The 24,223-nt window shown below is 39.3% G+C and overlaps 1 protein-coding gene and 1 pseudogene across 2 annotated transcripts in view; one reads left to right on the forward strand and one right to left on the reverse strand.

The window, feature by feature from the left end:
* The window catches only part of JMJD1C (jumonji domain containing 1C), a 313,461-nt gene that overhangs the window by 179,128 nt on the left and 110,110 nt on the right, over positions 1–24,223 (reverse strand). The window lies entirely within an intron of this gene.
* Positions 1–24,223, forward strand: part of LOC136381072 (eukaryotic translation initiation factor 4B-like) — a 49,716-nt pseudogene that overhangs the window by 23,535 nt on the left and 1,958 nt on the right.

Genomic DNA, 24,223 nt, shown 5'->3' on the forward strand with positions numbered 1-24,223 from the left:
CTTCTAGATTACAACAAAGAAAATAAATTTTATCTGCACATAACAACATATGCCATAGATTTCCTGTCATTACTCAACAAAAAGTGGGAGATAGGGAAATTTAAAATGCTAAAAATATTTCTAAATCTGTAATTATTTCTTGACCAGTGAAAAGTTAGACCTCCTTTCTTCACTATGAAAGTGCATTACTTTGATATGCTTTACCTCCAAACCCTACCCGAAGGATAGAAAAGAACTCGGAAATCATTCTTATAGTCTTTGGAATCCCTAAGGGAGCCCCAAGATTAGCACAATCAACTTTGGACTTACTCAGTTTAAAACATATTAATTACAATGTTTTGGATAGGTATCTTTCATGGTCCATATATTTACTTCAACTTTTCAACCATAAGATATTAAAATCACTTTTTTTTTAAGTGAGAATAGGCGAGATAGTGAGACAGACTCTTATATGCACTCTGACTGGGATCCACCCAGCAACTCCTGTCTGGGGTCCATGCTCAAATCAACTGAGCTAATCTCAGTGTCTGGGCTGACTCTTGAAGCAATCTAGCCACTGGCTTCGAGAGGGGAGGAGAAATAAAAGGGGGAGGGAGAGAAGAGAAGTAAATGGTTGCTTCTCTTGTGTCCCCTGACCAGGAATCAAACTCAGAACATTCATATACCGGGCCGATGCTCTATCCACTGAGTCAACCAGCCAGGGCCTAAAATCCCATTTAACTCACAAAACAGGACATGCATAAGTTCTCTATTTAGTTTTATTAAATTAATTAATTAATTTGTTTTAAATTTATTGATTTTAGTGAGAGAAAGGGAGGGAGGGAGAGAGAGACACAGAAACATCAGTATGTTCCTGTATGTGCCCTGATCGGTAATCAAACCCACAACCTTTGCATTTCAGGACAATGCTCTAACCAATCAAGCTATTTGGGCCAGGGTTCTATTTAGTTTTAAAACAAGATTTTTGGAAAATATTTACATGTTTACCAAGAAGGGAGGAAAAAAAGTACATGGGAAGAGAATGAGAGAAAATTATTGTAACCTTATATAATTAACAATTATTTCAACTTTTTCAATACATAGTTGCTTCAGTCCTCAGTAAGTTACTTAACCATACCAGGTATCAGCTCACTCATCTGGAAAATAGGGATGAAGAAAGTATCTATCCCAAAGGGATGATATAAAACACTAAATGGCTGAAACTTGGTAAGCCTTCAAAAATTAAATAATGGTACACTACTCAGATTATTTATCACATGTAATAAAATAAAACTTAAAACATGGCATTTTTTCAAGCAATAAGTATAAATATACTCTAAAAAGTATCAAAAGATCTGATCTGTATTTATTTTTCACAGAACTCTTTGCAATAAAATAATTGTGTTGTCAGATAGCAAGGACCATATTATCGGATACACAGTAGTTGAATAAAAGAAATTGTCATGCAACACATGTATAATGCTGTTCATTGATTGCTTTCTCATATGTGCCTTGACTCCAGCAGATCCAGTGACCTTGTGCTCAAGCCAGCCACCTTGGGCTTTAAGCCAGCGACTTCTGGGTTCAAGCCAGCGACCACTGGGTTATGTCTATTATCCCATGCTAAAGCTGGCGAGCCCGGTTATTTGTTTGTTTTTTTTGTTTTTTTTTCATTTTTCTGAAGCTGGAAACAGGGAGAGACAGTCAGACAGACTCCCGCATGCGCCCGACCGGGGTCCACCCGGCACGCCCACCAGGGGCAACGCTCTGCCCACCAGGGGGCGATGCTCTGCCCATCCTGGGCGTCGCCATGTTGCGACCAGAGCCACTCTAGCGCCTGGGGCAGAGGCCAAGGAGCCATCCCCAGCGCCCGGGCCATCTTTGCTCCAATGGAGCCTTGGCTGCGGGAGGGGAAGAGAGAGACAGAGAGGAAGGCGCGGCGGAGGGGTGGAGAAGCAAATGGGCGCTTCTCCTGTGTGCCCTGGCCGGGAATTGAACCCGGGTCCTCCGCACGCTAGGCCAACACTCTACCGCTGAGCCAACCGGCCAGGGCCCCAAGCCCGGTTATTTGTAACCACTTATAAATTAAAAAAGAAAAGTAGCCCTGGCCGGTTGGCTCAGTGGTAGAGTGTTGGCCTAGCGTGCGGAGGACCCGGGTTCAATTCCCGGCCAGGGCACACAGGAGAAGCGCCCATTTGCTTCTCCACCCCTCCGCCGCGCCTTCCTCTCTGTCTCTCTCTTCCCCTCCCGCAGCCAAGGCTCCATTGGAGCAAAGATGGCCCGGGCGCTGGGGATGGCTCCTTGGCCTCTGCCCCAGGCGCTAGAGTGGCTCTGGTCGCAACATGGCGACGCCCAGGATGGGCAGAGCATCGCCCCCTGGTGGGCAGAGCGTCGCCCCTGGTGGGCGTGCCGGGTGGACCCCGGTCGGGCGCATGCGGGAGTCTGTCTGACTGTCTCTCCCTGTTTCCAGCTTCAGAAAAATGAAAAAAAAGCAAAAATAATAAAAAATAAAAATAAAAAAGAAAAGTATATATATAGTAAAAGAGAAGCTCCTTATGTAAGGAAGCATTTGCATACCTGGTCAATATAACTCAACACTAAAGCAGGACACGCCCATGCCCCACTCTAGCTGAAAAGTAATTCTCAAATTAGGACATGTGGTAAATATGGTAGCCATGTTTCGAGAGAAAAAAAAAATAGAATCAACACTTTTTACAGGGCCGTTATGGAACTGCAGCCATACTCTGATCAGTTACTAGAGGTAAAAGTCACCAACGGAATTCAGAATCAACTCCTAGTAGTTGATTCATTGGATACAGAAAGAAATGCAGTTTTAAAGATAAGCCAAACATAAAATCTCTTGATGATTGTTATTTATAATAGCTAAAAAGAAAGTAAGGGAGAGTGTTGGGGCAGATCCTGATGCTGGACAATACTTGAGTTTTGGCCATCCACTGACAGTCACTATCCATTTATCCGCTTCTATAGGGGAAAGTTATGCTAAAATAGCAGATACAGACTTGGAAGAGAATGGGGAAACTTTAGAAAGAGAAGAGACAAGACACTTCGTTTTGGTTGGGTATAAATAACCATTAAGAAATGAGATAGACCCTGGCCAGTTGTCTCTGGTAGAGTATCAACCCAGAGTGTGGAAGTGCTGGATTCAATTCCACAGGAGAAACGACCATCTGCTTCTCCTCCCCGCCCCCTCTCCATTTCTCTCTCTCCTCCCCTCCTGCAGCCATGGCTCAATTGGTTCAAGCAAACTAGCCAAAACGCTTAGGCCACATCAGGTGCTAAAAATAGCCTGGTTGCAAGCATGGGCCCCAAATGGGCAGAGCATCAGCCCCATATGGGAGTCATTGGGTGGATGCCGGTTGAGGTGCATGTGGGAGGAGTCTATCTTCCCTCCTCTCACTTAAATTTAAATAAATAAATAAATAAATAAAGGGATAAATGGAGCAAACTTTGATAGTGTCAAAACAAAGATCTTATTGCAGCACTCAGAGGTCAGAGGCAAGACCCTGCTGGGATCCCATCATTCAAGGGCCCAAACAAGCCTGCTTTAATTGCACTAGTTTAGGGAAGTTTTAAAACCAGGAAGCAAAGATGACTGTGAGAAACCTAACCACAAATTGCCTGAGCTGATGTTTCCACAATCTAATTAAGATATGGACTGATGAGAAGGCCTGGGTTCCCGCACTAAATAAGTGCTAGTTGGGGTCCAAAGATCACATGAATATAAGTGGATAAAACAGAGTAGAAAAAAAATGTTTCCAAGTTCCTTGCACAGGAGCTTAATGCACTATGTAAATCTATTGTTGAAATCTTTAAAAAAAAAATTTTTTTTTTAATTTTATTTATTTTTTTTACAGAGACAGAGAGAGTCAGAGAGAGGGATAGAAAGGGACAGACAGGCCCTGGCCGGTTGGCTCAGCGGTAGAGCGTCGGCCTGGCGTGCGGGGGACCCGGGTTCGATTCCCGGCCAGGGCACATAAGAGAAGCGCCCATTTGCTTCTCCACCCCCGCCCCCCTCCTTCCTCTCTGTCTCTCTCTTCCCCTCCCGCAGCGAGGCTCCATTGGAGCAAAGATGGCCCGGGCGCTGGGGATGGCTCCTTGGCCTCTGCCCCAGGCGCTAGAGTGGCTCTGGTCGCGGCAGAGCGACGCCCCGGAGGGGCAGAGCATCGCCCCCTGGTGGGCAGAGCATCGCCCCTGGTGGGCGTGCCGGGTGGATCCCGGTCAGGCGCATGCGGGAGTCTGTCTGACTGTCTCTCCCCGTTTCCAGCTTCAGAAAGAAAAAAAAAAAAAAGGAAGGGACAGACAGACAGGAATGGAGAGAGATGAGAAGCATCAAACATTAGTTTTTCATTGTGCGTTGCAACACCGTAGTTGTTCATTGATAGTTTTCTCACATGTGCCTTGACCGCGGGCCTTCAGCAGACTGAGCAACCACTTGCTGGAGCCAGCAACCTTGGGTCCAAGCTGGTGAGCCTTGCTCAAACCAGATGAGCCCGCACTCAAGCTGGCGACCTTTAGGTCTCGAACCTGGGTCCTTCCGCATCCCAGTCTGATGCTTTATCCACTGCGCCACTGCCTGGTCAGGCTATTGTTGAAATCTTAAAGAGGCTACAGTTAGACTGAGGAGATACAGGAATGCAAGGGTTGATAAAATTAAGGTAATAATATTAAATGAAAATTGTAATATTTGAACAGACTTTATATATAAAGTAGTTGTAGCTCCTCTACCTGAATTCTGAAGACATTTATTATGTCTAACTGGGGAAGCTTTCTCCCACTTAGTATTATAAAACATTAGGCATATAAGCCATCTTAAGGAAAATATTGATTGGACATACTAAATGAGAACCAATGAGAATGCTCTACATCACACAAGTTAATTTGAAACAGTAAAAAAAGAAGCTGGATAAATTCTTTGTACAACAGCCCTATAAACTGGATTCTAAAACATAGTATCCTTTGATACTGCACTTATTTTTCAGCCTACAGTACTGTAGAATACTATTTGCTACTCAGGCATTTGACTTATTTGGCTATTGACTAGTGCTATACAACTTTTGGAAGAATAAGAAAAAAAAAGGTGGTTTCTCATGGGTTTAAAGAAGTAGGTATTCCATGGTGAGCCTGAAACACCCTGAAAAACACCTCCATCCTAAAATAAGGCAGGCTATGGGACGCCTTATGTCACATTCTAAATTACATCTAGGTGTGACTGTGACTCATCTAGAATTAGTCATAATTTTGGAGTAAAAAAAGATGTATCCTAGCTGTATTTCATTACTACACAATGTATATAACAATGGTATACAATGGTAATACATGCATGGTGGATTAAACACATTAGACAGACAAAACAGAAAAGGGATTTAGGGGAGATTGGTGGTCGTCTAGACATTGTGGGACAAACTAAATTCACTTTTAATGAGGAGTCACATCCAGAAGAAAAAGATTTATAAACTATAATGAGCAAATTAGAGGGAGTTATTTTTTCAGGAGAAAAGCAAGGGATAGTAATTAGCCTATCAAGATAATGAAGTTTTAGAGAAATGGGTCAGGCAGATTCAACAAATAAATAATGCCATGCTAGATAATACTAGAAACTAGTATTGGAAAATGACTTGTACTCTGACCCAAAAGGGCCTCTTGACTATTTTAATACATATGGAGACCAAAGTAGCCATGGTACCATGCCACTCTATCTTAGCTGCTAAGGCTCAAGAGGCACACCTATGGGAATTTTATGGACCTCCAAAAATATGTAAGTTTGTTGAAGGCACTTACAATTTACATTGATGCACTATGACTGCCACTGCCCTCATGACTGGTCAAAATAAGACAAACCCTACTGCAAGAAAAATATAACTATTCTGAATACCCTCTGTGCTCTCCATGTAGGAGAGAGGGGGGCCCTACTATATAATAGCACATAATGGAAAATAGTCTTATAACAAGCTTATGAACTTAGGGTGAATGTTTTGTTCTAAACTGACTTGGAACCCAGAAATAACCAAATAAAGGCTGACTGTGACTAAACCTGTCCATAATAATATCTGGTATATGGGTAAGACTTAATTCTGTTGAGAACGCATAGCAAATTCCTCTGCAATTCTAAATGATGTGTTCATTAATGAAACTAAATTGTGTCATGACCATACTGCCATATGGCATAACAATGGCACTGTTGGTAAGATTCAATAACCTTATATAAATAAGTTGTCAAAAAAAAATACTGATGTTGATAATCACATGTATCAGGAGAGACTGAGTTAAATAAAGCCTTCTTGAGATGTAATACTGACAGAAAAAAAATGACTTGAGGAAGAACTAGAGTTAGCTAACCATCAACCAATTTTTATACTAAACAGTTTTGTACAAATTTATCATAAGGTAAAAACAGTGGTAGATCATAGGGGAAAGTATAACTAAATTAGTACTAGATCATGAAAATGTATGGAATGCCTTTATAAATCAGAATAGCTGCTTCTTTAAATCTATCCCTATTCCACTCTGGCTCCTCCAAATGTTGGGCATATTCATACTGTTGCTATTGCTATGACATACAAACACTATAAAAAATGTAAATGTTCAGATATAAACATAATCATTTTGCTATAAGACAGTAACAGACCATAGGCCTGTATACTAAAGAAGCAACCTACTAAAAGAGATGCAAAGGCCTAGACTGCAGCTACTGGGAGGTGATCTCTAGGCCCCTGCAATGTCCTGCTTGATAAAGAGCGTCTTTGTTACCCTGGAGTTGGCTACCACACGGCCTAATAATGTGATTTATGATGCGTACTTTGGGCATTTCAGTATCAGTTTCATCCTCCAGAGAAGGTGATAACTAAAAATATTAGTCAGATTTATGGGAGGAAATAGAAACTAAAGCTCAGGTGTGCAGATAGTATATGATTGCACTCCAATAAAAACTGCACAGCAAAGGCTGGAATTAGGGAGTAAGCCTCTCTGGTTGGCAATATTCAGTGTAATATCACACATTGTGGCTAGAAAGACATATTGCCTCTGAGTTCATGGTCCGTGTGTAGACACATCTTATGCAGAAGGTACTCTGTGCCCTGTATATCTCTTCCCTTGGCTGATTTTATTTTGCTTCCTCTTTCTGCAGTAAACCACAGCATCAGTATCAGTTTCCAGTGAGTTTTATGAATCCTAACAAATCTAACCAGAGAGTGGGTTTGGGAAAACCTCAAACTTGCAAGTGGTGTCAGAGAGCACAGTCATAAGGATTCTCATAAAAAGGTCCAGTCTATTGCAGTGCTATCTTGAGGTTTTCATTTATATTTTTGTTGCTTATCCTTTACAACAACTCCATATGGTAAGTACTACTATTATGAAGATAGTGAGACTGCCCCTGAACCTATGCACAGATGACATGTAAATCTACAAGCAAACAGAACTAAAAACAAACCTTAAAATTTTTTCATTGTTTTACTTTGTTATTTTTATTGAAGATTTTAATTCTTTGTATTACTAAGGACATATTAAAATGTTATATTAACAAACATAAAAAGTAGCTGTCAAAATGTATTAATGAAAGCCTAAAATAATCTAACCAAATTCACTTGAAAAAATTATTTCCAAAATAAAAAGTATGATATAAAGAAAGTTATTACATTAAGATTTCCAATTTCTTGGGAAATAATAGTTGTTTTTATTAAAGACTAATTATAGTCAGGTATAATGTCACCATTCTAAAAGAATGACTTTAATTACTTTATAATACTAATTACATGATCTTGATATTGCTATAATCAAAATTTGTGCTTTTTACTTGAATTTTACCAGTCCACATTTCTCTAAAGTATTAATAATTATAATTTTTAAAGCTGCAAATCTCAGAATATTAATTTAACAACATCCATAAGTTGTTGGCCATCAGAGTTGTTTCCCTTTATTTTCTTCCTTAGTAGGACTATAATGAACATCTTTTTCTATGTAACATTACGCCTTTCATTTTTGTATCTGCAATCATAGCATACTGACTGCTTCATTTAAGGTGTCTGATAAACATTAACTGAATTGAATAGAATTTTTATTTTTGTTTTGTAAGAATAATTTCATACAAGTAGAATTAATGAATCAAGGTGTATGAACTTCTTAATGGTTCTTATGACATAATACTTTCCAAAAATATCATGTCATTTTTATGACTCACAAGAAATGAAATGTGTACTCATTCTTTCTCAGTATTAGAGTGTATCACTTAAATAGTTTAATACTTTCTATATATAATTTGACCTCATCAAGTGCATTCCCTTGAAGAAAAGTAATAATTATGGCAGTATATTGTCTTTACTACCATTTCATTAATGATCAAAAAACTAATCATTCTAATTCTGGAAATTCAATTATAAATACATAAAAACTATTCAAAATTCAATTCATAGTTGGGATATGGCATGTCTTCACATTTTAGTAAAATTTGGTTGAGGTCATAATGTAAATAAAAAGTATGGCAATATAATAGCCAGACATAAAGGCAATTTTGTCCCAAAGAGCACTGAATTCTATTCTACTTTGAGAAGGTTTATTTCAGAACAGAGAGCATATTGAGACAATAAAAGATATAAATTTTTTACTTCTATATCCTTAAAAACACCCATTTGGATAATTTTACATTTTCCCTATGACAATTCAAGGAACTACATTTGTATCTGATTAGAATGAGGCTATCTATTATAAGTATTTTTCTTATTAGTTTTGATTACTTGCCATGTTTAAAATTGGTAACTTACATACTTTTACTATAACTGGCTGTTTATACTTTCCTGTCCTTTTTTCTTAGCATCAAATAATAGCTAGGAAACCTGCTATAATTCCCAGTAGGATTCTTTTTCACCAGCTGGGGTAGAGTAAATTCATCACTTTTAAAATAAGCAATAAATCACTATCTAAGATAGGTAAGGCACTGTGCTCCACTCCCAGGAATGATACAAAAATGACTAATATATTATTACTGTCCTCAAAGAACTTACAATCTAGTAGGGAAAGACAGACATACAAACAAATAAGAATCATACAGAGTAGAACGTGCTAGTTGTTAAAACAGAGGTACAAAGTTCTACAGCAGCAAAGGATGGTGAAATTAATTTTGGTTAGGATGATCTGGAAGATGGGCCAGCAGAAAAGTTATAGAAAAGTCTGCCCCTTAGAAAATGCAGCAGTTACAGCTCAGCTAGGTTCGAGTCGAAGCCCCACTCCCCACAGAAAGGTTTCCTAAAGGAGATGGAGCCAGGCCCCTAACTCAGGTAGGTAGGTGATTCGTTGATTTCAATTCTGACTGCCAACACTTTCTTCCCCTGGTGCAGAAAATGTGATTTCATGAATATTTTACTTTATTAAAAAATAAATATTTTTTTTTGTATTTTTCTGAAGCTGGAAACAGGGAGAGACAGTCAGACAGACTCCCGCATGCGCCGGACCGGGATCCACTTGGCATGCCCACCAGGGGGCGACGCTCTGCCCACCAGAGGGCGATGCTCTGCCCCTCCAGGGCGTCGCTCTGTCGTGACCAGAGCCACTCTAGCGCCTGGGGCAGAGGCCAAGAAGCCATCCCCAGCGCCCGGGCCATCTTTGCTCCAATGGAGCCTCGCTGCGGGAGGGGAAGAGAGAGACAGAGAGGAAGGAGAGGGGGCGGGGTGGAGAAGCAGATGGGCACCTCTCCTCTGTGCCCTGGCCGGGAATCGAACCCGGGACTTCTGCACGCCAGGCCGAAGCTCTACCACTGAGCAAACCGGCCAGGGCAAAAATAAATAAAATTTTTAACAGTGTAGTAAGTAATTTACATAAAAGTGTAAGTTACCCAGGCCTCATCAGAATGGCCTCACGTGGTGCTCTGATCACATAGGACTAAACAAACACACAAACAAAGGACAGACACCACTTCAGCATGTTGTATGTGTGGTGCTCCAATCATGTTCTGTTACTGATAGCCTGGGAAGAAAAATGAAGACACAATGCTGGAGAAGTAACCTCTGTATTATACTATCCCATGTTTTGTTAGTTTTCATTTTTAAATTTGAAATATAAATTTTAGGTTAATGAGGTAACAGGACTTTTTTGTCTTGTCATGATTTCAAGAACCAGCAAGTATACTGTCAGTTTTTATGATCTTTTAAAATAAAAAGAAGACAATATAATTGAATCAATATGTAATATTTAACAGATACCACAAGGTGTGAAACTACTAGAAAGAGGATAATACAAACATATACTTAAGCACAAAAGAACATAAAAGCAAGTATCACACATGGAATTAGAAACATTAAATTTGTAGAGAAGAGTATTTGTTTCTACTGTATTTCATCCTATTTCTATCTCATATAGATTCCTAAAATTTCTCAAATTTACAGATATTTTGTTTTGCTATATGAATTTTAAATTTTGGAATTTCATAACTGCTTCTTGTAGATATCCTTATGTAAGCCTCATTTTAATGAACTCACAGAAAAATAGAATATCAGTCATGTACTACACATAAGTAAATGTTTACTGTCTTATGAAACTTAATACAATTATTTTCTAAAGATGACCAAGCAATCTTACTTCAATTATTAATTCAATTAATTTTTATCACATCTTAAAACAAAGAAAGAAAATGGAAAGAAAAAAGACACAACTTGATAGTCTGAATTAAGGAATATATCCCATTACATAGATTTTCTTTAAATATAAACATACACTTCAAAAAGACTTGCTATAATAAAATTAGCTGAGCAAACCATGAAACAAATACAAGGGAAATAAGGTTATAATAGCTGCAATAACATAAAAATAAGCAATTGAAAAAAGACAATAATTCACAAAAATGCAAGTTTCTAATAAATACAAAAAATGTTTATCATGTAAAAAAATGAAAATTCAAATAGTATTTTTAAATAACAAATCAGTCAACATAAAAATGATATAATATTCAATTCTGCATTCCTTAAATTTAAAAATCTTTCTTTTGCATGTGCTTGGTCTTTTGCATGTGCTTGGGTTTTAAAACAAGATGGTATGAAAATAAGTAACCAATGCTTGCTTACAGGGGATGGGGGCAGGGGAGCTGGGGAGTTAGGGTTGGGGTGAGATAAATACATTCATATCCTGAATGGAGACAATGGCGACAGTAAGTATGTTTAAATTGTGAGAATCAGGAGATTTTTTTTTTCTATTTTTCTGAAGTGAGAAGCAGAGAGGCACAGAGAGACACACTCTGGCATGCGCCCAACTAGGATCCACCCAGCATGCCTACTAGGGAGCAATGCTCTGCCCATCTGAGCTGTTGCTCACTTGCAACTGGAACCATTCTAGCACCTGAGGTAGAAACCATGGAGCAATCCTCCACACCTGAGCCAACTTTGCTCCAATGGAGCCTTGGCTGCGGGAAGGGAAGAGAGAGAGAGAGAGAGACAGAGAGAAGAGGAGGAAGGGTCGAGAAGCAAATGGGCGCTTTTCCTGTGTGCACTGGCCGGAAATCAAATCCTAGACTTCCACACGTGGGCCCATGCTCTACCACTGAGCAAACCGGCAACGACAAGAATTCAGGAGATTTTTAAGATTTCTGTTCTTTTTTAAGTTCATACCATCTGACCAGTAATTCTAAATTTTAAAAATAATCTGAGCCCTGACCAGGTAGCTTGGTTGGTTAGCATCATCTTGAAGCACAAAGGTTGCTGGTTTGACGTCTGGTCAGAGCACATACAGGAACAGATACGTTTCTGTCTCTCTTTCATTCTCTCCCTTCCTCTTTCTAAAATCAATAGATCAATCAATCAATAAATAAATCTATTTAAAAAACATAATCTGAGATGCAAAGATTTATCACAGTTATTTATAATCAGAGAAATATTAGAAACCACAATACAAAATACTAAGAAAATGGCCTAGGATATAATCAAATATGCAATCATTAAAAGTCGTTAGTTGGGCCCGGCGGGCTGGCTCAGTAGTAGAACGTTGGCCCAGCATGTGGATGTCCTGGGTTGGATTTCCGGGCAGGGCACCCAGGAGAAGCACCCATCTGCTTCTACACCTCACGTGCTCCTTTCTTCTCCTACTGCAGCCATGGCTTGATTGGTTCAAAAATAAAGGCCTGGGTGCTGAGGATGGCTCTGTGGAGCCTCTGCCTTAGGCACTAAAAATAGCTTGGCTAGGAGTATTAGATGGGCAGAGCATTGGCACTAGACAGGAGCTGCCAGATGGATCCTAGTCAGGGCACATGTGGGAGTCTCTCTATCTCCCCTACTCTCACGTGGAAATTCTTTTTAAAAAGTTGTTAAGCCTGACCTGTGGTGGCACAGTGGATAAAGCATCGACCTGGAAATGCTGAGGTCGCAGGTTCGAAACCCTGGGCTTGCCTGGTCAAGGCACATATGGGAGTTGATGCTTCCAGCTCCTCCCCCCTTCTCTCTCTCTCTGTCTCTCCCTCTCCACTCTAAAATGAATAAATTAAAAAAATAATAAATAAATAAAAAAGTTGTTAAGTTATTACCTGTGAGGAAAAATATAGACCACAAAACATTAAGGATCTATAATTTCAATGCAGTTTTACCTAAAATTATGATTTAAAAAACTCAGTTTTTTTTTTTAATTTTTTTAATATTTTATTTATTGATTTTTAGAGAGAGGGGAGAGAGAGAGAGAGAGAGAAGGGGGAGGAGCAGGAAGCATCAACTCCCATATGTACCTTGACCAGGCAAGCCCAAGGTTTCGAACCGGCAACCTCAGTGTTCCAGGTCGACGCTTTATCCCACTGCGCCACCACAGGTCAGGCAAAAAACTCAGTTTTTTATCATGCTGCTTTGCTTCATTTGTTAGCTCTCATATTTATTTGTATGTGTGTATATGCCTATATCTTTAGGGCTTTCTATATATAAGGTCATATCATCTGCAAACAAATAATTTACTTCTCCTTCCCAATTTAAATGCCCCTTCTTTTTCTTGTCTAACTATCAATAGAAATTCCAATACTATCTTGAATAGAATGGTATCCTTGTCTTATTCATAATCTTATTTGAAAAGCTTCCAGTCTCTCACAGTTGAGTATGATGTTAACTAAGCAGAAGGATACAAAATCAACACACAAGCCAGTTGCATATTTATTTATTTATTTTTATTTTTTAAAATTAATTTTAATGGGGTGACACTGACAAATCAGGGTACATGTGTTCAGAGAAAACATCTCTAGGTTATTTTGACATTTGATTATACTGCATTCCCATCACCCAAAGTCCAATTGTCTTCTGTAACCTTCTAACTGGTTTTCTTTGTGCCCCTCCCTTCCCCAACCCCCACCCTCACCTCCCCCCTCCCTGTAACCCCCACACCCTTGTCCATGTCTCTGGGTCTCATTTTTATGTCCCACCTATGTATGGAATCATATAGTTCTTAGTGTTTTCTGATTTACTTATTTTGTTCAGTATAATGTTACCAAGGTCCATCCATGTTGTTGTAAATGATCCGATGTCATCATTTCTTATGGCTGAGTAGTATTCCATAGTATACATTTACCAAGGCTTTTTAATCCACTTGTCCACTGACGGACACTTGGGCTGTTTCCAGATCTTCACTATTGTGAACAATGCTACCATAAACATGGGGTGCATTTCTTCTTTTCAAACAGTGCTATGGTGTTCTTGGGGTATATTCCTAAAAGTGGTATAGCTGGGTCATAAGGCAGTTCCATTATTAATTTCTTGAGGAATCTCCATACTGTTTTCCACAGTGGCTGCACCAGTTTGCATTCCCACCAGCAGTGCAGGAGGGTTCCCTTTTCATCACATCCTAGCCAGCACTTATTCTGTGTTGTTTGGCTGATGAACGCCATTCTGGCTGGTGTCATGTGATATCTCATTGTGGTTTTAATTTGCATTTCTCTAATGATTAGTAATGTTGAGCATTTTTTCATATGCCTATTGTCCATCTGTACGTCCTCCTTGGAGAAGTGTCTATTCATTTCTTCCGCTCATTTTTTGATTGGATTGTTTGTCTTCCTGGTATTGAGTTTTACAAGTTCTTTATAAATTTTGGTTATTAACCCCTTATCAGACGTATTATCAAATATATTCTCCCATTGTGTAGTTTGTCTTTTTATTCTGTTCTTATTGTCTTTAGCTGTGCAGAAGCTTTTTAGTTTGATATAGTCCCATTTGTTTATCCTGTCTTTTACTTCACTTGCCCGTGGAGATAAATCGGCAAATATATTGCTACAAGAGATGTCAAAGCTTACAGCCTATGTTTTCTTCTAAGATGCTTACGGTTTTACAGCTTACATTTGAGTCTTTTATCCATTTTGAGTTTATTTTTGTGAATGGTGTAAGTTGGTGGTCTAGTTTCATTTTTTTGCAGGTAGCTGTCCAATTTTCCCAACACCATTAGTTGAAGAGGCTGTCTTTACTCCAATGTATGCTCTTACCTCCTTTGTCAAATATCAGTTGTCCATAAAAGTGTGGGTTTATTTCTGGGTTCTCAGTTCTGTTCCATTGATCTATATGCCTGTTCTTATGCCAGTACCAGGATGTTGTGAGTACAATGGCCTTGTAGTATAACTTGATATCCGGAAGTGTGATACCTCCCACTTTATTCTTCCTTTTCAAGATTGCTGAGGCTATTCATGTTCTCTTCGGTTCCATATAAATTTTTGAAATATGTGTTCTAAATCTTTGAAGTAAATCATTGGTATTTTAATCGGTATTGCATTGAATTTGTAAATTGCTTTGGGTAATATAGACATTTTAATGATGTTTATTCTTCCTTACCATGAGCATGGTATATGCTTCCACTTGTTTGTATCTTCCCTGATATCTTTTATCAATGTTTTATAATTTACCAAGTACAAGTCTTTAATCTCCCTGGTTAAATTTATTCCTAGGTACTTTTTTTTTTTTTTTTTTTGGTTGCAATGGTAAAGGGGACTGTTTCCTTAATTTCTCTTTCTGACAGTTCATTGTTAGTGTATAAAAATGCCTCTGATATCTGAGTATTAATTTTATATCCTGCCACCTTGCTGAATTCATTTATCAGGTCCAATAGTTTTTTGACTGAGACTTTAGGGTTTTCTATATAGAATATTATATCATCTGCAAATAATGATAGTTTTACTTCTTCTTTTCCAATTTGGATGCCTTTTATTTCTTTTTCTTGCTGTGGCTAGGACTTCCAGAACAATGTTGAGTAAGAGTGGTGAAAGGGGACACCCCTGCCTTGTTCCTGATCTTAAGGGGATTGCTTTTAATTTTTGCCCATTGAGTATGATGTTGGCTGTGGGTTTGTCATAGATGGCCTTTATCATGTTGAGGTATGTTCCCTGTATTCCCACTTTGTTGAGAGTTTTGATCATGAATGGGTAATGGATTTTATCAAATGCTTTTTCTGCATCTATTGAAATTATCATGTGGTTTTTCTTCTTCCTTTTGTTTATGTGATGAATCACATTGATTGATTTGCGAATATTGTACCAGCCTTGCCTCCCAAGAATAAATCCCACTTGATCATGGTGTACGATTTTTTTCATATATTGCTGGATCTGGTTTGCTAATATTTTGTTGAGGATTTTAGCATCTAAATTCATCAGAGATATTGGCCAATAATTTTTTTTCTTTGTGTTGTCTTTGCCTGGTTTTGGAATCAGAATTTTGCTTGCCTTATAAAAGGAGCTTGGAAGTCTTCCTTCCTCTTGAATTTTTTGAAATAGCTTGAGAAGTATAAGAGTTAGTTCTCCTTTGAATATTTGGTAGAATTCACTTGTGAAGCCATCAGGCCCAGGACTTTTCTTTTTTGGGAATTTTTTTGATAACTGTTTCAATCTCATTTGTTGTAATTGGTCTGTTTAGGTTTTCTGATTATTCCAGATTAATTTTTGGAAGATTATATGTTTCAAGGAATTTGTCCATTTCATGTAGGTTGTCTAGTTTTTTGGCGTACAGTTCTTCATAGTATTTTCTTACAATATTTTGTATTTCTGTTGTATCAGTTGTTATTTCTCCACTCTCGTTTCTAATTTTATTTATTTGAGTCCTCCCTCTTTTTTTCTTGGTGAGTCTTGTTAAAGGTTCATTGATCTTGTTTACCTTTTCAAAGAACCAGCTCCTGGTTTCATTGATCCTCTGTATTGTTTCTTTAGCCTCTATGTCATTTATTTCAGCTCTGATCTTTATTATTTCCTTCCTTCTACTAGGTCTGGGCTTTACTTGCTGTTCTTTTTCTAGTTCTTTTAGATGCAGGGTAAAGTTGTTTACTTGAGCTTTTTCTAGCTTCTTGAGGTATGCCTGTAATGTTATAAACTTCCCTCTGAGGACTGCTTTTGCTGTGTTCCATAAATTTTGAGTTGATGTATGCTCATTATCATTCGTTTCTAGGAATTTTTAAATTTCTTCTTTGACCTCATTGTTTACCCATTTGTTATTTAATAACATGCTATTTAGTTTCCAACTGTTTGAGTATTTTTCAGTTTTTCTGTTGTGGTTGATTTCTAGTTTCATGCCATTGTGGTCAGAGAAAGTGCTCGATATGATTTCAATCTTCTTAAATTTGTTGAGACCGCTTTTGTGCCCTAACATGTGGTCTATTCTAGAGCATGTACCATGAGCACTTGAAAAGAATGTATATTCTGTTTTAAGGTGAAAGGTTCTGAAGATATCTATTAAATTGAGTTGATCTAGTATGTTCTTTAAGTCTGCTGTTTCTTTGTTAATTTTCTTTCTTTAGGATCTATCTAGTGATGTTAGTGGGGTATTGAAATCCCCTACTATTATAGTATTGCTGTTGATCTCGCCCTTTAAATCCATCAAAGTCTGCTTTATATATTTAGGTGCTCCAATATTAGGTGCGTATTTGTAACGGTTATATCTTCCTGATGGATTGCTTCCTTTATTATTATATAGTGACCTACTTTATCTCTTACCAAGTCCATTTTGTCTGATATAAGTATTGCTACCCCAGCTTTTTATTCATTTCTATTTGCGTGAAATATTTTTTCCATCCTTTTATCTTCAGTCTATGTGCATCTTTTAAGGTGTGTCTCCTGTAGACAGCATATGTATGGGTCCTATTTTCTTATCCACGCAGTCACCCTATGTCTTTTGATTGGATCATTTATTCCATTTACATTTAAGGTTATTATTGATATGTAATTGTTTATTGACATTTTATTCTTTAAAACTATATTCCTCTTTTGCTATATTCTTTTTCTCCTTTGATCTGTTTACAACAGGCCCCTTAGCATTTCTTGCAGCCTTGGTTTGGTTGTAGTGAATTCCTTGTTGTTTTTTTTGTCTGGAAAGCGTTTTGTTTCTCCTTCAATTTTAAATGATAGCCTTGCTGGATAAAGTAGTCTTGGTTGTAGGCCCTTCTTCTGCATTACTTTGAATATTTCTTGCCATTCCCTTCTGGCCTCAAGTGTTTCTGTTGAGAAGTCAGAAGTCATCCTTATGGGGGCTCCTTTGTAGGTGATAGTCTTTTTTTCTCTAGCAGCTTTTAATATTTTCTCTTTATCACTTAGCTTTGGTATTTTAATTATGATGTGTCTTGGTGTAGATTTCTTTCGGTTTCTCTTTAATGGAGTTCTCTGTGCTTCTTGAACTTGTGAGATGTTTTCCTGACTTAATTGAGGGAAGTTTCAAGCTATGATATGTTTGAACAAATTCTCTATCCCTTGTTCTTTCTCTTCTTCTTCAGGAACCCCTAGCCCTGGCCAGTTGGCTCAGTGGTAGAGCGTCGGCCTGGCGTGCGGAAGTCCCGGGTTCGAGTCCCGGCCACGGCACACAAGAGAGGCGCCCATCTGCTTCTCCACCCCTTGCCCTCTCCTTCCTCTCTGTCTCTCTATTCCACTCCCGCAGCCGAGGCTCCATTGGAGCAAAAGATGACCCGGGCGCTGGGGATGTCTCCTTGGCCTCTGCCCCAGGCGCTAGAGTGGCTCTGGTCGCAACAGAGTGACGCCCCGGATAGGCAGAGCATCCCCCCCTGGTGGGCGTGCCGGGTGGATCCCGGTCAGGCGCATGCGGGAGTCTGTCTGACTGCCTCCCCATTTCCAGCTTCAGAAAAATATAAATAAAAAATAAATAAAAAAAAAGGAACCCCTATGATGCGGATGTTATTTCTCTCCATGTTGTCACAGAGCTCCCTTAAAGTTTCCTCAGAATTTTTTTTTTAATTTTTATTTTATTTATTTATTCATTTTTAGAGAGGAGAGGGAGAGACAGAGAGAGAGAGAGAGAGACAGAGAGAGAGAGAGAGAGAAGGGGGGGAGGAGCTGGAAGCATCAACTCCCATATGTGCCTTGACCAGGCAAGCCCAGGGTTTCAAACCGGCGACCTCAGCATTTCCAGGTCGACGCTTTAATCACTGCGCCACCACAGGTCAGGCTCCTCAGAATTTTTGAGTCTCTCTCTCTCTCTCTCTTTTTTTTTTTTTTTTTGTATTTTTCTGAAGCTGGAAACAGGGAGAGACAATCAGACAGACTCCCGCATGCGCCTGACCGGGATCCACCCGGCATGCCCACCAAGGGCGACGCTCTGCCCACCAGGGGGCAATGCTCTGCCCTCCGGGGCGTCGCTCTGCCGCGACCAGAGCCACTCTAGCGCCTGGGGCAGAGGCCAATGAGCCATCCCCAGCACCCGGGCCATCTTTGCTCCAATGGAGCCTTGGCTGCGGGAGGGGAAGAGAGAGACAGAGAGGAAGGAGGGGGTGGGGGTGGAAAAGGAAATGGGCGCTTCTCCTGTGTGCCCTGGCTCGGAATCGAATCCGGTTCCCCCGCATACCAGGCCGATGCGCTACCCGAGCCAACCAGCCAGGGCCTTGAGTCTCTTTTTTTTTCTGCTCTGCTTCCATGCCTTCATTTATCTTGTCCTCTAATTCGCTGATTTGATTCTCAGCTTCATCCATCCTGCTTTTAATTCCTTCCATTGTGTTCTTCATTTCTGATATTGTATTAGTCATTTCTGACTGATTCTTTTTTATTATTTCAATGTCCTTTTTTATATTTGCTATCTATTTAGGTGTTCGTAATGACCATCTATTGTTTTTCTAATATCTTTGCGTATCCTAACAATCGTTATTTTAAACTCTGCATCTGGTAATTTGGTTATATCTGACTCCTTCAGGTCCTTTACTGGGGATTTCTCTTGATTCCTTTGTGTTGCATTTCTCTGCCTTCTCTTTCTGTCTGTGTAAAAGACAGTTTTGGCCACTGGAAGTCCACTGGGTGTGGCCTCTGTGTTCACTAGGTGTGGTCTTTTTGCAGGCCCGGCACCCCCTCTGCTGCTGCTGCCTAGGGCATTCAGGTATGGGCGTTGTGGTGCCTGCCCACAGGGGCTGTTGCTGTGGTCTCCGCCTCTCCTTCATGAGAGTGACTGTGATCACGTGCTCAGGTGTACAAGCCTAGGTGGCCTTGGCCTTCGCCCCGCCCCTGCAGGTGGCTTATGCTTGGTCCTGAGGGCATGGGCGAGCACCTTTGCTCAGCTGCGGGTCTCCACCTGTTTCCAGGTTTTTGCCCCACCCTTGCAGGAGGAGCCCGCTCATGGGATGGCTGCAAGCCTTGGCTCTACAGGATGGGCGGGACAGCATGCCCACGCTCAGTAGCGGGACTCCGCCTGTTCTGGGCTTTTGGTTCTACCCCCATTGAAGAGCCGGCTCCTGTGTCAGGCCACAAGCCTTGTTTCCGCAGGCGGACAAGGCTGTGCTCCTGCGCCCTTGCTCAAGGGCGGGTCTCCACCCCTTCCAGGGCTCCTGCCCTTCCCCCGCAGGCTGGATTACAGACAGCCCGAGCCTGGGCTTGACCACTTTTGCATGTCCCCTCCTTCCCAGCCAGGCAAGACTGAGCTCACACCTGAGCCCCAGTGGTGGCCAGCCGGCTTCCGCCCTTGCCGACAGAACCGCACTTCCATGTCCTGCCACCGTCCGCCCTCGGGCGAGCCCTCAGCCATGTAGGTGGAGGCGCTGCAGCTCAGACCCTAAGACTCAGTATTGTAGTCCCAAAAGCTCCCTTCTTCTAAGCAACTCTGCTCTGAGTGCCGCAGGAGAGCTTGTTTGGCTGGTGTCCTGCTTCCCTTTGCTGGTATTGCTATTTCCAGGGGAAATAATCGCTTCATATTTGGGGAGTGACTCATCCCAGGGGTTAGGGTGGCTATCCCTCAAAATGTTTCTCCCTGTGCCTCCTAGATTACACTCTCTTCCTGTTACTCTGGTCCTCTCCTCTCTCCCTGGCCCCCTGGAACCCCGGGTGAGTGGTTGTGAGAGAAGTTTTCTGTGTGGTCCCTTTAAGAAGAATCCTGAGTCTGAGAAATCAGTCTCTTTCTCACAAACTTATTTCCTGCTAAATACTGTCCATACGCCTCTTCTAGATTCTTTGTTCCTGGGACTCAGGACCCTCCCCTCTCTGTTAAACTCACTTCCCGTCACGTGAGTCTCTCCTGGCTGCTGTTTGCTCTGGGGAGCTGGGCAGCCCTCTCCGCGTTTCCGCTTTTCCTACCAATCTCATTGTGCCTTCTTCAGTGTTTCTTGGTTAAAGAGTCCTCTTAGTTTAGTCCAAAGTTGGTTTTCCAGATGATGGTTCTTAAAATTAGTTTGTAATCCACTTTGGTTCTGGGAGGTGGAAGTTGGTAAGTCTGCCTACTCCATTGCCATCTTGTCTCTCTTTGTCAGAACTCTTTTAATCTTATTTTATTTTTTTATTTATTTTTTTTTACAGAGACAGAGAGTGAGTCAGAGAGAGGGATAGACAGGGACAGACAGACAGGAACGGAGAGAGATGAGAAGCATCAATCATTAGTTTTTCATTGCGTGTTGCAACACCTTAGTTGTTCATGATTGCCTTCTCATATGTGCCTTGACCGCGGGCCTTCAGCAGACCAAGTAACCCCTTGCTCAAGCCAGCGACCTTGGGCTCAAGTTGGTGAACCTTGCTCAAACCAGATGAGCACGAGCTCAAGCTGGTGATCTCAGGGTCTCGAACCTGGGTCCTCTGCATCCCACTCCAATGCTCTATCAACTGCGCCACTGCCTGGTCAGGTGCCCGTTGCATATTTACAAACTATCCAAAAATAAAATTAACAATATGATTCCATTTATAATAGCATCTAAAGGAATAAATACTTAGGAATTAAATAAGGAGGTGAAAGATGTATACTGAAAACTACGAAACCCTGCTTAAAGAATTTAAAGAAGACATAAATAAAAGATATCCTGTGTTTATGAATTAGAAAACTTAATATTGTTAATATGACAATACTACCTAAGTGATTTACAGAGTCAATGCAAACCCTACAAAATCTGAACATTTCTTGCAGAAAGAGAAAAATTCCGAAACTCGTGCAATTTTAAGAGGCACTAAACAGCCAAAAAAATCTTGAAAAAGAACAAAGTAGGGGGACTCATACTTCTTGATTTCAAAACTTACTATAAAACTACAGTTAGCAAAATGAGACAGATGTAAAGACTAATGAAACAGAACAGAGAGCCCAGAAATAAATTCTTACATACATGTTCATATAATTTTTGCCAAGGTTGCCAAGACATTCAATGGAGAAAGGACAGTGTTTTCTTCAACAAATGGTGCTGGAAAAACTGGATAACCCAAGCAAACAAAATAAGTTGGACCATTACCTAAAACCATAAACAAAAATTAACTCAAAATGGATCAGAGGCCTACACTTAAGATTGAAAACAATAAAACTCTAAAAGAAAACATACGACAAAAGCTGAATTTGGCAATCATCCATGGATATAATACCAAAGGCACAAATTAACAAAAAAAAAACCAGACAAATTAAATTTTATAAAAATTTTAAATATTAGTGCATCAAAAGATTCTGTGAACAGTAAAAAGAGGCAACTCACAGAATGGAAGAAAATATTTGCAGATTGTATCTGATAAGGGATTAATATAGAGAGAACTATTAAAACTCAGTAATATAAAAACAAAATACCCAATTCAAAAATGAGCAATGGATCTGAATACACATTTCTCCAAAGAAGATATACAAATGGCCAATCAGCATATGAGAAGATGTTCAACATCACCAATCATAAGGGAAATGCAAATCAAAACCAAAGACATACAATCTCACTCCATTAGGATGGCTATTACAAAAAACTAAAATAAACAAGTGCTGTTGAGAATGTAAAACAGAACTGCTGTGGAAAACAGTATGAAAATTTCTCAAAAAATTAAAAGTAAAATTACCACATGATACAGCAATCCACTTCTGTGTTTACACCTAAAAGAACTGAAAGCATTATCTAAAAAAAGATATGCACTCGCATGTGCACAGCAGTACTGTTCGAATAGCCAAGAGGTGGAACAAATGCACACATGCACTGTGCTCTATACACCTACGAATGGAGTGCTGCTCAGCCTTATAAAGGAAGGAAATCCTGACAGGCTACAACATGGCTGAATCTCGCAGGTATTACATTAAGCAAAATAAGCCTGTCACGAAAAGAAAATGTATGATTCCATTTATATGAGTTACTCAAAGTAGTAAAAATCATAAAGAAAGTAAAACGGAGGCTGCCAGAGGCTGAGAAAAAGCAAGATGGGATAAGTACAGAATTTCAGTTTTGCAAGATGGAAAAAGTTCTATAGATAGATGGTTCTACAACAATATACATGTACTTAATGCCACTAAACTTTATGCTTAAAAATGATTAAAATGGAAAATTTTATGTTAAGCATATTTTAGCACAATGATTTTTTTTTAAATCTGTGGTAAAAAAAAAGTAGAGAAATATATTTTATAAAAAAATATGTCAAAGAAGTAAGTAAGTAAGGCTATTATTGGTGGTAAAAACAGAGTGAATATGATTTCTCTACTTTATATCATTTTCTAAATTTTTTACGTGTACATTTTGTGTGCACATTAAGAAAAAATAAGCTGAAATTTAAAGAGGTTTAGTGATTATTTAAGTAGTTTTGTGAGATTAAAAGGTTTTCAACAAACAAATTTCTCAAATTATGAGAAAAATTAAACAGTATTTCCTACAGAAATTTTCTCCAAAATACATAATTTATGAATATACATTAGGAATTTGCCTTGATTTTAACTGTCTCTAAGAAAGGGCAAAGGTTTTCTAAAGTTACGTTTATTCATTAACTATGATACTGAAGCATACTTTTTTGGTATTACTGGCCTTATTGCTTCCTGCTTTTGAGACATTTTCATGCAAAATTTGCATAAATGTCATAATTACAGGTTTTAACCACTTTTTGAGTTAAGATTTATAAAGTAAAAAAGCATGCTAGTCATGATTTAAAAACTACGTATGAACAAATTCAACACACTCCTTTAACAAATAATTTTTAAAGCCAATATGGATCAAATTACCTTTATTTTGCTAACGTATTCAAAGTATCCTACCCAAACCATAACTTATGAATATCATCTTTCATCTTTCCATATTATTCTTTTAAAAATGCCATTAATTCAATTCACTTCATTTCCTCTCTCCTTCCTGTATTTCTTTTTAACCATTTATCTCATCATACTTTTAAAAGGTTAACTGAAAAAGAAAATTTATAAATACTATAATTATTAGCAAGTAAAACTATCTTTGTAAATAATAAATTTATGTTTGAAAAGTCTGAAAGTAACTACCCTAAAAATATTTACACCAAATGCCTGAAATAATGTTTCAATGGTTTTTAAGATATTTCTTTAATAGTAATGTAAGAAAATTATGTTATTCAAACATATATTGCATACCTACTAGATACTAAACACTGCCAGAAAACAGGGGTAACAATGGTTAAATAGATATGGCCTTTTTCCTAATACAATTAATTATCTTATTAGTTAGCATGTTTCTTTAATAAAACTGCTCATGGAGAATTTATTGTAATTATTATATTTTCTTAAATGAAAAATTTCCTGATAAGTAATTTTACCTATTATCTGAACATACAGTTTCACATTAAATATCTGCTATTATCCACAATCCAAGAAAAATTATGTGCTATTAAATGCATTATAAAAAGTATCATCTTGCCCTGACCGGTTTGCTCAGTGGTAGAGCGTCGGCCTGGCGTGCAGAAGACCTGGGTTCGATTTCCGGCCAGGGCACAGAGGAGAGGTGCCCATCTGCTTCTCCACCCCTCCCCCTCTCCTTCCTCTCTGTCTCTCTCTTCCCCTCCCGCAGCGAGGCTCCATTGGAGCAAAGATGGCCCGGGTGCTGGGGATGGCTTCTTGGCCTCTGCCCCAGGCACTAGAGTGGCTCTGGTCATGACAGA

This window comes from Saccopteryx leptura, chromosome 9 (assembly GCF_036850995.1).
Source record: "Saccopteryx leptura isolate mSacLep1 chromosome 9, mSacLep1_pri_phased_curated, whole genome shotgun sequence".
Lineage (NCBI taxonomy): Eukaryota > Metazoa > Chordata > Mammalia > Chiroptera > Emballonuridae > Saccopteryx > Saccopteryx leptura.